A 16,060-nucleotide genomic window follows, 5' to 3' on the forward strand; every position below is an offset into this window, starting at 1 on the left:
ATATTGATATATGTAGAGTATATTGATATATGTTGAGTATATTGATATTTGTAGAGTATATTGATATATGTTGGGTATATTGATATATGTTGAGTATATTGATATATGTAGAGTATATAGATATATGTAGAGTATATAGATATATGTTGAGTATATTGATATATGTACAGTATATAGATATATGTAGAGTATATTGATATATGTTGAGTATATTGATATTTGTAGAGTATATTGATATATGTAGAGTATATAGATATATGTACAGTATATTGATATATGTTGAGTATATTGATATTTGTAGAGTATATTGATATATGTAGAGTATATTGATATATGTAGAGTATATTGATATATGTAGAGTATATTGATATATGTTGAGTATATAGATATATGTAGAGTATATTGATATATGTAGAGTATATTGATATATGTAGAGTATATTGATATATGTAGAGTATATTGATATATGTAGAGTATATAGATATATGTAGAGTATATTGATATATGTTGAGTATATTGCTATATGTAGAGTATATTGATATATGTTGGGTATATTGATATATGTAGAGTATATTGATATATGTTGGGTATATTGATATATGTAGAGTATATTGATATATATACAGTGTATAGATATATGTAGAGTATATTGATATGTGTTGAGTATATAGATATATGTTGAGTATATAGATATATGTACAGTATATTGATATATGTAGAGTATATAGATATATGTACAGTATATTGATATATGTAGAGTATATTGCTATATGTAGAGTATATTGATATATGTTGGGTATATTGATATATGTAGAGTATATTGATATATGTTGGGTATATTGATATATGTAGAGTATATTGATATATATACAGTGTATAGATATATGTAGAGTATATTGATATGTGTTGAGTATATAGATATATGTAGAGTATATTGATATATGTAGAGTATATTGATATATGTTGAGTATATTGATATATGTAGAGTATATTGATATATGTTGAGTATATTGATATATGTACAGTATATAGATATATGTAGAGTATATTGATATATGTAGAGTATATAGATATATGTACAGTATATTGATATATGTTGAGTATATTGATATTTGTAGAGTATATTGATATATGTTGGGTATATTGATATATGTACAGAATATTGATATATGTAGAGTATATAGATATATGTAGAGTATATAGATATATGTTGAGTATATTGATATATGTACAGTATATAGATATATGTAGAGTATATAGATATATGTACAGTATATTGATATATGTTGAGTATATTGATATTTGTAGAGTATATTGATATATGTTGAGTATATAGATATATGTAGAGTATATTGATATATGTAGAGTATATTGATATATGTAGAGTATATTGATATATGTAGAGTATATTGATATATGTTGAGTATATTGATATATGTAGAGTATAATGATATATGTTGAGTATAATGATATATGTACAGTATATTGCTATATGTAGAGTATATTGATATATGTAGAGTATATTGATATATGTAGAGTATATTGATATATGTAGAGTATATTGCTATATGTAGAGTATATTGATATATGTTGAGTATATTGATATATGTAGAGTATAATGATATATGTTGAGTATAATGATATATGTACAGTATATTGCTATATGTAGAGTATATTGCTATATGTAGAGTATATTGATATATGTAGAGTATATTGATATATGTAGAGTATATTGATATATGTTGAGTATATAGATATATGTAGAGTATATTGATATATGTAGAGTATATTGATATATGTAGAGTATATTGCTATATGTAGAGTATATTGATATATGTTGAGTATATTGATATATGTAGAGTATAATGATATATGTAGAGTATATTGATATATGTTGAGTATATTGCTATATGTAGAGTATATTGATATATGTTGGGTATATTGATATATGTAGAGTATATTGATATATGTTGGGTATATTGATATATGTAGAGTATATTGATATATATACAGTGTATAGATATATGTAGAGTATATTGATATGTGTTGAGTATATAGATATATATACAGTGTATAGATATATGTAGAGTATATTGCTATATGTAGAGTATATTGATATATGTTGAGTATATAGATATATGTACAGTATATTGATATATGTAGAGTATATTGCTATATGTAGAGTATATTGATATATGTTGGGTATATTGATATATGTAGAGTATATTGATATATATACAGTGTATAGATATATGTAGAGTATATTGATATGTGTTGAGTATATAGATATATATACAGTGTATAGATATATGTAGAGTATATTGCTATATGTAGAGTATATTGATATATGTTGAGTATATAGATATATGTACAGTATATTGATATATGTAGAGTATATAGATATATGTACAGTATATTGATATATGTAGAGTATATTGATATATGTAGAGTATATTGATATGTGTTGAGTATATAGATATATGTAGAGTATATTGATATATGTGCAGTATATTGATATATGTAGAGTATATTGCTATATGTAGAGTATATTGATATATGTAGAGTATATTGATATATGTTGAGTATATAGATATATGTAGAGTATATTGCTATATGTAGAGTATATTGATATATGTAGAGTATATTGATATATGTAGAGTATATTGATATATGTAGAGTATATTGATATATGTAGAGTATATTGATATATGTAGAGTATATTGCTATATGTAGAGTATATTGATATATGTTGAGTATATAGATATATGTAGAGTATATTGATATATGTAGAGTATATTGATATATGTAGAGTATATTGATATATATAGAGTATATTGCTATATGTAGAGTATATTGATATATGTAGAGTATATTGCTATATGTAGAGTATATTGATATATGTACAGTATATTGATATATGTTGAGTATATTGATATATGTTGAGTATATTGCTATATGTTGAGTATATTGCTATATGTAGAGTATATTGATATATGTGCAGTATATTGATATATGTAGAGTATATTGCTATATGTAGAGTATATTGATATATGTAGAGTATATTGATATATGTGCAGTATATTGCTATATGTAGAGTATATTGATATATGTAGAGTATATTGATATATGTTGAGTATATAGATATATGTTGAGTATATTGATATATGTAGAGTATATTGATATATGTAGAGTATATTGATATATGTAGAGTATATTGATATATGTAGAGTATATTGCTATATGTAGAGTATATTGATATATGTACAGTATATTGATATATGTAGAGTATATTGCTATATGTTGAGTATATTGATATATGTTGAGTATATAGATATATGTACAGTATATAGATATATGTAGAGTATATTGCTATATGTTGAGTATATTGATATATGTTGAGTATATAGATATATGTACAGTATATAGATATATGTAGAGTATATTGCTATATGTTGAGTATATTGATATATGTAGAGTATATTGATATATATACAGTATATTGATATATGTAGAGTATATTGATATATATACAGTATATTGATATATGTAGAGTATATTGCTATATGTAGAGTATATTGATATATATACAGTATATTGATATATGTTGAGTATATAGATATATGTAGAGTATATTGCTATATGTAGAGTATATAGATATATGTAGAGTATATTGATATATATACAGTATATTGATATATGTAGAGTATATTGATATATATACAGTATATTGATATATGTTGAGTATATTGATATATGTTGAGTATATTGATATATGTTGAGTATATTGATATATGTTGAGTATATTGATATATGTTGAGTATATTGATATATGTAGAGTATATTGCTATATGTAGAGTATATTGATATATGTAGAGTATATTGATATATATACAGTATATTGATATATGTTGAGTATATAGATATATGTAGAGTATATTGATATATGTTGAGTATATTGATATATGTTGAGTATATTGATATATGTAGAGTATATTGCTATATGTAGAGTATATTGATATATGTAGAGTATATAGATATATGTAGAGTATATTGATATATGTAGAGTATATTGATATATATACAGTATATTGATATATGTTGAGTATATAGATATATGTAGAGTATATTGATATATGTTGAGTATATTGATATATGTAGAGTATATTGATATATGTAGAGTATATTGATATATGTACAGTATAATGATATATGTTGGGTATATTGATATATGTAGAGTATATTGATATATGTAGAGTATATTGATATATGTACAGTATATAGATATATGTAGAGTATATTGATATATGTAGAGTATATTGATATATGTACAGTATAATGATATATGTTGGGTATATTGATATATGTAGAGTATATTGATATATGTAGAGTATATTGATATATGTACAGTATATAGATATATGTAGAGTATATTGATATATGTAGAGTATATTGATATATGTAGAGTATATTGATATATGTACAGTATATAGATATATGTAGAGTATATTGATATATGTAGAGTATATAGATATATGTAGAGTATATTGATATATGTAGAGTATATTGATATATGTAGAGTATATTGCTATATGTAGAGTATATTGATATATGTAGAGTATATTGCTATATGTAGAGTATATTGCTATATGTAGAGTATATTGATATATGTTGGGTATATTGATATATGTAGAGTATATTGATATATATACAGTGTATAGATATATGTAGAGTATATTGATATGTGTTGAGTATATAGATATATGTAGAGTATATTGATATATGTTGAGTATATTGATATATGTTGAGTATATTGATATATGTAGAGTATATAGATATATGTTGAGTATATTGATATATGTTGAGTATATTGATATATGTAGAGTATATTGATATATGTAGAGTATATTGATATATGTAGAGTATATTGCTATATGTAGAGTATATTGATATATATACAGTATATTGATATATGTAGAGTGTATTGATATATATACAGTATATTGATATATGTTGAGTATATAGATATATGTTGAGTATATTGATATATGTTGAGTATATTGATATATGTAGAGTATATTGATATATGTAGAGTATATTGATATATGTGCAGTATATAGATATATGTTGAGTATATTGATATATGTACAGTATATTGATATATGTAGAGTATATTGATATATGTAGAGTATATTGCTATATGTAGAGTATATTGATATATGTACAGTATATTGATATATGTAGAGTATATTGATATATGTAGAGTATATTGCTATATGTAGAGTATATTGATATATATACAGTATATTGATATATGTAGAGTGTATTGATATATATACAGTATATTGATATATGTTGAGTATATAGATATATGTTGAGTATATTGATATATGTTGAGTATATTGATATATGTAGAGTATATTGATATATGTAGAGTATATTGATATATGTGCAGTATATAGATATATGTTGAGTATATTGATATATGTACAGTATATTGATATATGTAGAGTATATTGCTATATGTAGAGTATATTGATATATGTAGAGTATATTGATATATGTTGAGTATATTGATATATGTAGAGTATATTGCTATATGTAGAGTATATTGATATATGTAGAGTATATTGATATATGTAGAGTATATTGATATATGTAGAGTATATTGATATATGTAGAGTATATTGATATATGTAGAGTATATTGATATATGTAGAGTATATTGCTATATGTAGAGTATATTGATATATGTAGAGTATATTGATATATGTAGAGTATATTGATATATGTGCAGTATATAGATATATGTAGAGTATATTGATATATATACAGTATATTGATATATGTAGAGTATATTGATATATGTAGAGTATATTGATATATGTAGAGTATATTGCTATATGTAGAGTATATTGATATATGTAGAGTATATTGATATATGTTGAGTATATAGATATATGTAGAGTATATTGATATATATACAGTATATTGATATATGTTGAGTATAATGATATATGTACAGTATATTGCTATATGTAGAGTATATTGCTATATGTAGAGTATATTGATATATGTTGGGTATATTGATATATGTAGAGTATATTGATATATGTAGAGTATATTGATATATGTTGAGTATATTGATATATGTAGAGTATATTGATATATGTTGAGTATATAGATATATGTAGAGTATATTGATATATGTAGAGTATATTGCTATATGTAGAGTATATTGATATATGTAGAGTATATTGATATATGTTGGGTATATTGATATATGTAGAGTATATTGATATATGTTGGGTATATTGATATATGTAGAGTATATTGATATATGTAGAGTATATTGCTATATGTAGAGTATATTGATATATGTACAGTATATTGATATATGTAGAGTATATTGATATGTGTTGAGTATATAGATATATGTAGAGTATATTGATATATGTAGAGTATATTGATATATGTTGAGTATATTGATATATGTAGAGTATATTGATATATGTTGAGTATATTGATATATGTGCAGTATATTGCTATATGTAGAGTATATAGATATATGTTGAGTATATTGCTATATGTAGAGTATATTGATATATGTGCAGTATATTGATATATGTAGAGTATATTGCTATATGTAGAGTATATTGATATATGTAGAGTATATTGATATATGTTGAGTATATTGATATATGTAGAGTATATTGATATATGTAGAGTATATTGATATATGTAGAGTATATTGCTATATGTTGAGTATATTGATATATGTAGAGTATATTGATATATGTAGAGTATATTGATATATGTAGAGTATATTGCTATATGTAGAGTATATTGCTATATGTACAGTATATTGATATATGTAGAGTATATTGCTATATGTAGAGTATATTGATATATGTAGAGTGTATTGATATATATACAGTATATTGATATATGTTGAGTATATAGATATATGTTGAGTATATTGATATATGTTGAGTATATTGATATATGTAGAGTATATTGATATATGTAGAGTATATTGATATATGTGCAGTATATAGATATATGTTGAGTATATTGATATATGTACAGTATATTGATATATGTAGAGTATATTGCTATATGTAGAGTATATTGATATATGTAGAGTATATTGATATATGTTGAGTATATTGATATATGTAGAGTATATTGCTATATGTAGAGTATATTGATATATGTAGAGTATATTGATATATGTAGAGTATATTGATATATGTAGAGTATATTGATATATGTAGAGTATATTGATATATGTAGAGTATATTGATATATGTAGAGTATATTGCTATATGTAGAGTATATTGATATATGTAGAGTATATTGATATATGTAGAGTATATTGATATATGTGCAGTATATAGATATATGTAGAGTATATTGATATATATACAGTATATTGATATATGTAGAGTATATTGATATATGTAGAGTATATTGATATATGTAGAGTATATTGATATATGTTGAGTATATAGATATATGTAGAGTATATTGATATATATACAGTATATTGATATATGTTGAGTATAATGATATATGTACAGTATATTGCTATATGTAGAGTATATTGCTATATGTAGAGTATATTGATATATGTTGGGTATATTGATATATGTAGAGTATATTGATATATGTAGAGTATATTGATATATGTTGAGTATATTGATATATGTAGAGTATATTGATATATGTTGAGTATATAGATATATGTAGAGTATATTGATATATGTAGAGTATATTGCTATATGTAGAGTATATTGATATATGTAGAGTATATTGATATATGTTGGGTATATTGATATATGTAGAGTATATTGATATATGTTGGGTATATTGATATATGTAGAGTATATTGATATATGTAGAGTATATTGCTATATGTAGAGTATATTGATATATGTACAGTATATTGATATATGTAGAGTATATTGATATGTGTTGAGTATATAGATATATGTAGAGTATATTGATATATGTAGAGTATATTGATATATGTTGAGTATATTGATATATGTAGAGTATATTGATATATGTTGAGTATATTGATATATGTGCAGTATATTGCTATATGTAGAGTATATAGATATATGTTGAGTATATTGCTATATGTAGAGTATATTGATATATGTGCAGTATATTGATATATGTAGAGTATATTGCTATATGTAGAGTATATTGATATATGTAGAGTATATTGATATATGTTGAGTATATTGATATATGTAGAGTATATTGATATATGTAGAGTATATTGATATATGTAGAGTATATTGCTATATGTTGAGTATATTGATATATGTAGAGTATATTGATATATGTAGAGTATATTGATATATGTAGAGTATATTGCTATATGTAGAGTATATTGCTATATGTACAGTATATTGATATATGTAGAGTATATTGCTATATGTAGAGTATATTGCTATATGTACAGTATATTGATATATGTAGAGTATATTGCTATATGTAGAGTATATTGATATATGTTGAGTATATTGCTATATGTTGAGTATATTGATATATATACAGTGTATAGATATATGTTGAGTATATTGCTATATGTTGAGTTTATTGATATATGTTGAGTATATAGATATATGTACAGTATATAGATATATGTAGAGTATATTGCTATATGTTGAGTATATTGATATATATACAGTGTATAGATATATGTTGAGTATATTGCTATATGTTGAGTTTATTGATATATGTTGAGTATATAGATATATGTACAGTATATAGATATATGTAGAGTATATTGATATATGTTGAGTATATTGCTATATGTAGAGTATATTGATATATGTAGAGTATATTGCTATATGCAGAGTATATTGATATATGTTGAGTATATAGATATATGTAGAGTATATTGCTATATGTAGAGTATATTGATATATGTAGAGTATATTGATATATGTAGAGTATATTGATATATATACAGTATATTGATATATGTAGAGTATATTGATATATGTTGAGTATATAGATATATGTACAGTATATAGATATATGTAGAGTATATTGATATATGTAGAGTATATTGATATATGTAGAGTATAATGATATATGTACAGTATATAGATATATGTAGAGTATATTGATATATGTAGAGTATATTGCTATATGTAGAGTATATTGATATATGTAGAGTATATTGATATATGTACAGTATATAGATATATGTAGAGTATATTGCTATATGTAGAGTATATTGCTATATGTAGAGTATATTGATATATGTAGAGTATATTGCTATATGTAGAGTATATTGATATATGTAGAGTATATTGATATATGTAGAGTATATTGCTATATGTAGAGTATATTGATATATGTAGAGTATATTGATATATGTTGAGTATATAGATATATGTAGAGTATATTGATATATATACAGTATATTGATATATGTAGAGTATATTGATATATATACAGTATATTGATATATGTTGAGTATAATGATATATGTACAGTATATTGCTATATGTAGAGTATATTGCTATATGTAGAGTATATTGATATATGTTGGGTATATTGATATATGTAGAGTATATTGATATATGTAGAGTATATTGATATATGTACAGTATATAGATATATGTAGAGTATATTGATATATGTAGAGTATATTGCTATATGTAGAGTATATTGATATATGTTGAGTATATTGATATGTGTTGAGTATATAGATATATGTAGAGTATATTGATATATGTAGAGTATATTGATATATGTTGAGTATATTGATATATGTTGAGTATATTGATATATGTAGAGTATATTGCTATATGTAGAGTATATTGATATATGTAGAGTATATTGATATATATACAGTATATTGATATATGTTGAGTATATAGATATATGTAGAGTATATTGATATATGTTGAGTATATTGCTATATGTAGAGTATATAGATATATGTTGAGTATATTGATATATGTAGAGTATATTGCTATATGTAGAGTATATTGCTATATGTAGAGTATATTGATATATGTGCAGTATATTGCTATATGTAGAGTATATTGATATATGTAGAGTATATTGATATATGTTGAGTATATTGATATATGTAGAGTATATTGATATATGTAGAGTATATTGCTATATGTAGAGTATATTGATATATGTAGAGTATATTGATATATGTAGAGTATATTGCTATATGTACAGTATATTGATATATGTAGAGTATATTGCTATATGTAGAGTATATTGATATATGTAGAGTATATAGATATATGTACAGTATATAGATATATGTAGAGTATATTGCTATATGTTGAGTATATTGCTATATGTTGAGTATATTGATATATATACAGTGTATAGATATATGTTGAGTATATTGCTATATGTAGAGTATATTGATATATGTAGAGTATATTGCTATATGCAGAGTATATTGATATATATACAGTATATTGATATATGTAGAGTATATTGATATATGTTGAGTATATAGATATATGTACAGTATATAGATATATGTAGAGTATATTGATATATGTAGAGTATATTGCTATATGTACAGTATATAGATATATGTAGAGTATATTGCTATATGTAGAGTATATTGATATATGTAGAGTATATTGATATATGTAGAGTATATTGATATATGTAGAGTATAATGATATATGTACAGTATATAGATATATGTAGAGTATATTGATATATGTAGAGTATATTGATATATGTGCAGTATATAGATATATGTAGAGTATATTGATATATGTAGAGTATATTGCTATATGTAGAGTATATTGATATATGTACAGTATATAGATATATGTAGAGTATATTGCTATATGTAGAGTATATTGATATATGTAGAGTATATTGATATATGTTGGGTATATTGATATATGTAGAGTATATTGATATATGTTGGGTATATTGATATATGTACAGTATATAGATATATGTAGAGTATATTGCTATATGTAGAGTATATTGATATATGTAGAGTATATTGATATATGTAGAGTATATAGATATATGTAGAGTATATTGATATATGTAGAGTATATTGATATATGTAGAGTATATTGATATATGTAGAGTATATAGATATATGTAGAGTATATTGATATATGTTGAGTATATTGATATATGTAGAGTATATTGATATATGTAGAGTATATTGCTATATGTTGAGTATATTGATATATGTAGAGTATATTGATATATGTAGAGTATATTGCTATATGTTGAGTATATAGATATATGTAGAGTATATTGATATATGTTGAGTATATTGATATATGTAGAGTATATTGATATATGTAGAGTATATTGCTATATGTTGAGTATATAGATATATGTAGAGTATATTGATATATGTAGAGTATATTGATATATGTAGAGTATATTGATATATGTAGAGTATATTGATATATGTAGAGTATATTGCTATATGTAGAGTATATTGATATATGTAGAGTATATTGCTATATGTAGAGTATATAGATATATGTAGAGTATATAGATATATGTAGAGTATATTGATATATGTTGAGTATATTGATATATGTAGAGTATATTGATATATGTACAGTATATTGATATATGTTGAGTATATTGATATATGTTGAGTATATTGATATATGTTGAGTATATAGATATATGTAGAGTATATAGATATATGTAGAGTATATAGATATATGTAGAGTATATTGCTATATGTAGAGTATATTGATATATGTACAGTATATTGATATATGTTGAGTATATTGATATATGTAGAGTATATTGCTATATGTAGAGTATATAGATATATGTAGAGTATATTGATATATGTTGAGTATATTGATATATGTACAGTATATTGATATATGTAGAGTATATTGATAGCTCAATAAAGTTTGGAGCCCCTGTCAGTTGTTACATTTGATCCGGTGATTTAAATCCCCCCGTGATGTGTGATCATGGGGTCACGCGTGTACTCAGCCAGGGTACAGATCACAAGCTCAGCATGTAAGGTTTCTCCCATCTGATCTTCATTCTAATTAATCACAGCAGGGATCCCAAGCTTTAATATTTAATACCTGGTACATTAGCTACTAAAACACATGAACGCTCATAATCAGCGTGATCATACGTGGGCAGCCCGTGGACCTTTAAATCTGCTGTTCCACTTAGACACAAATATTACATGCACTCTATGGAATGCTGAGCAAATAAACTATAGGAGATATATATATATATATATATATATATATATATATATATATATACACTTCCCTGAAAAGGATTAATCACATTAGAACTACACAGAAACTTTTTAAGAATGTTTTTCAATTTCTATGGCAACAACCTATCAGAGCCGTTCTTGTGTCACATGATAATTAAGAATTCCTGGCAAAAAATATAAAAAAAAGAGCTCCCTGACTGTAGTCTGTATGTTTAGTATATATTAATAGCTAATGTGTTATAATGTATATTTTCATAATTTTATGTTGTTAATATTTTTTTACTTTTTCTAATATGTTTTGGTGGAATTAGAAATGGAGGCGAGGGTGATGTTCTGTGCTCTTGTGTCACATGACAATTATGAGCTCCCAGCAAAAAGATTTGAATGGGGTGCTGCTAGTCTCCAAAAAAGCTGCATACAAGATTAGCAATTTCATAAAATCCATTTTCTTTACCAATAAAATCCTTTTTTCCCAATTTTAGATCCCAGCTTCGGAACATTACCAATTAGGATTATTATCATTTATTGTTTTATATAGCGCCGTCATATTCCGCAGCGCTGTACAATATATTCTGCTGGATATGGAATATTTCAGTTAATGTATCACTAGTACCGCAAAGACACGTGTCCACCCCTAACAATAGATTTCCAATAGTATACGGATATGAATTAACTCTTTAAATGCTGACTGTCAAAATTTGGAAGGGTTTCTTTTTGAAATTTCAATCAATTTCAATTTAATAAGTTTTGCCAATAGATAACATATCTTTTTTTTGCATATATATATATATATATATATATATATATATATATATATATTATATATATACCAGTCATTGAACAAAATACCGCCCACCCCATAAGGGCTGTTAGCCTGATGACCCACATTTCTCTTATTTAATGTGTTCATAATAAGTACCGGCTTGTATATGATGCATGGTGATGTATATATTATCATATCATCCATAAACAAACTGGATTTAAGGACTTTAAAGGGGGGTGATTGACAGCTGTTGTTTTAGAGATGTAACTTCAGTATATATATAACTGTTTGGGGGCGGATGGCTGTTTCTGTAGATGTAAGGGATGCAGAAATGACCCCAGATCTTTGGAATTCTGCTATTATCAGGGGGCTCGTTGGGGTTCCCTGCTGGGGTATTAAGGAATGATATTACCCCAAATCTTTGAGGAATCTCCCAGGTGGATATGTCTGATGATCTGTGGTTTGGATGAGGAGTGTGAATGACAGGGGTAACAGGACCCCCAGATACCCTGCATCCCACCTGTGCACAAGGTAATGGATAATGTTACTAGCCTGGTTACCTGATCTGTGCTGTGGCTATAAAACATGCAATTGTCCTCTATGAGAAGGTATCAGAAGGTCTGCAGCCAGTCAATGTCACCCAGCTTTGTGACAACCACCTCCCTGCCTCCCCCTGACCCCATCCCTCCTTCTCTCCTGTCCTGGGTCTACCCTTGAATTATCCTTATAGCGCAGGATCTGTGTCTCCCCTCCTCCCCTGGGACCCCAGGCCCCCCGAATCCCCCCCGATCCCCCCCAGCACTTACCTGCGCTGCTCCTGTCACTCGTCTCCTGCCTTTATCTCCAGTTTGTGATCCAAGGAAGGATTTGGTGCAGGGAAGGGGGTGCTGGAGGGTGGGGGGGAGTGAGGGGGGTCCATACATGCAGAGCACCAAATCATGGACAGCTCCACACAGTATATGCATAGGCAGATATGTATATGTGTAAATGTATATATATATATGGACCATTCGCATGCAGTAATTATATAGCCTTTTGCACACTGAGATGCTTTAGGAGCCGTCCTGTGATCTGATCACGTGACAGGCTTGGAATATTTAAAGGGCTGCTGCTGTACACAGGTGTCAATCAGCTGGCTGGAACAGCCTTGATTCTTTATGTTTGTTTACCTGTATGTAAATATGTTTATTGCCCCAAAATTCTGGGGTCGTACTCTAAGACTAGCGGTTTAGATGTAATGTAAGGGCGTTTTGGAGAGTGGTAGATACAGGGAAGAGCCTCTAAGCAGATGTGGTACACATTAAGGGGATTTAAAGATGCATGGGGCAGGCATATAGCTGAGATGAGACCAACGACAGTTCCTATGGATTAGGTGCTCTTACTATACATATAGGAAAGGGGACATGCATTATATAGAGTCACGCTGGGGAAGGATAAAATAAAAGGTACGTAGAATCTGCCGGCCGATCGGGCTCATTCAGCCCGTCTAGTCGCCCGTTTTTCCTGCTATAACGACCTTAATCAGTCGTTGGTCTCGTTTTAAATTCAGGAGCTATAGGTCTATCCCATGCATGTTTAAATTACCTCACTATATTAACCTTCTGCTGGGAGACTGTTCCATTTATCCACCACTCTTTCAGTAAATCCCCAACAGATGTTATGAGAAAAGCAAGATGATGTGACGTCAACCTAATACGTAGTATTCACAGAAAATGACATTTGCACGCGGCCAACAACTCTCATAAATCTTTCCTAGCAAAAAAATAAATAAAAGTATCTATCGCCGCCCAAAATCAATTGTTTTTCCATTTTTGCAGGAATTAACAATTGAATGAATTCCACGTGAATCGACACTGCTGGATCCGTAAAGGACGGCATTGATGGCTGCCGCCGAGGAATAGGGGATAAGCACAGAACACGTCCGGGAGACTTTCCAAATCCCAGGCGGATTTACCAAAGGGTAAGAGCCGCTACGACGACAGCAGCAGGGCTCCGGGAAAATGGGAGTAACCATGGCAACAGAACATCTCCATTGTGTTAAAGCACAATAGATGTGTGCGATTTTCCCCCGACAGGTACAAGGAGATTTAAACAACAGAAAAAAAAAATACTGCCATGAATTTCCAGCGATATTAGCTTTAAAGGGACAGGAAGACAGAAACGGGGGCATTAAAAGGGGGGATTTTAACCCCGTTCATTTACGAACGAGGGGAGCTTGATGCCTTAACAGTCTTAGTACCCTAAATCATGGGGGGTGAGGGCCGTCCTCTCCCACCTCTCAAGCTTTTGGGTCAGAGACGCGATTAGAGATAACTCTCTGCCATCAGAAGCACTTTAATGCGGACGATGCTGTCAAACGACGCTTTAGCTTTCTTCTGTAGCCAAAAGCATCCATAAGAATCCGCTCTCTCGCTAAACGGCGCGCATGTGCGGCGCTATTATCCCCGCGCCAGCTCCGTGTGAGATTTCTAGGGGCTCTAAGGAGACCGATGGGACAGGATTTCTGCGTTAGCCGAATCGGGCCGGAGAGGAGAGGCAGCGTAAATAAGTAATAATTAGAGGACTTTAACATGCGCTCGTTGCTGCTGCGGCTGTGAAAGTGAGGAGCCGGGCACGCTTTTTGGAAGCATCGGCAGGTAATAAACCTTACTTTGAATATATTTAAAAATAAGTTTTAATCATTTTCTCGTTTAAGAAAATCACGTAGAAACAGTTGGTTGCGGATACGACCCGTTGATCCCATTCAGTCTGTGATGACTCGAGATTGCGGGTTTATGACCGCTAGCAAGCTTCTGGAAACGTATTCTTCCTCCTTGCTAGACCGGACCGTCTGACACGTTCTTTACCGCTAACGGGATCCTTCTCCAACTGAGGCCGAAGACGGAGCTGACCTGGGATTCTCACTGTTTGCATTCTGAGTTTTATTTAACTTTTTGTAATAACACAGAAGAGGCAGTCGTAGTCATTGGTATAAAAATCCTGGCCAGCTAAACATTCGCACCTTCAATAGCAAGACGGCAAAGGGCTGGATTTACCAAGAGTGTTTATACGAC

Source organism: Spea bombifrons, chromosome 10 (genome assembly GCF_027358695.1).
Source record: "Spea bombifrons isolate aSpeBom1 chromosome 10, aSpeBom1.2.pri, whole genome shotgun sequence".
Lineage (NCBI taxonomy): Eukaryota > Metazoa > Chordata > Amphibia > Anura > Pelobatidae > Spea > Spea bombifrons.